Raw genomic sequence first — 696 nt, forward strand, 5'->3', positions numbered from 1 at the left:
TAAACACCTGAGTGAATTGTGCTAAATTGGTGCTCAAAGTATTGTGTGAATTGTGCTGCAGAGCTGAGCTAAGAGAATTGTGACGTGTGTTGAAAAACTGTTAATTGTGCTGAGGATGTGTGCCAAAGGAATTCTGCTAATCATGCTGAGGACTTCGATGTGAAGGATTTCTTTTTTGGTAATGCTTGCAAGTTTAAAAACCTTAGTATCTACCTGTGCGAACCTGTTCAGTTTGTGTGCGTGTCCGAGGGTGCATGTTTTTATGTTAAAAGTAAGTAAAATTACAGAGGGTACAGTATATATATATAGTGTGTGTGTGTGTGTGTGTGTGTGTGTGTGTGTGTGTGTGTGCGTGTGTGTGTGTGTGTGTGTGCGTGTGTGTGTGTGTAAGAAGCACTCGGTGAGTGTGTGTGTCTGTGACAGGAAGTGAAATGTTTGCAGGCAGTTTGATGGAAATTGCCTGGTGTGTGTGCAACGTGAGATTGAGAAAGACGCCTTAAAATCTAGGTATAAGAATTAGAGAAATGAAAGGAAATGAGATTAAATAAATGTCTTAGTGCATTAATACAGGTGCCCATGGACTTGGCTCAACCTCCTGGATGAGTACAGTGGCAAAATGTTAGATTAACTTAATTGGGACGACAAACAGGCCATGTTTTGGCTGAAAATTTCACAGCTTCACCTTTCATCCTGTCT

This window comes from Diplotaxodon limnothrissa, linkage group LG3 (genome assembly GCF_057381915.1).
Source record: "Diplotaxodon limnothrissa isolate DT_005_m linkage group LG3, D_limnothrissa_male_GT1.1, whole genome shotgun sequence".
Classification (NCBI taxonomy): Eukaryota; Metazoa; Chordata; class Actinopteri; order Cichliformes; family Cichlidae; genus Diplotaxodon; species Diplotaxodon limnothrissa.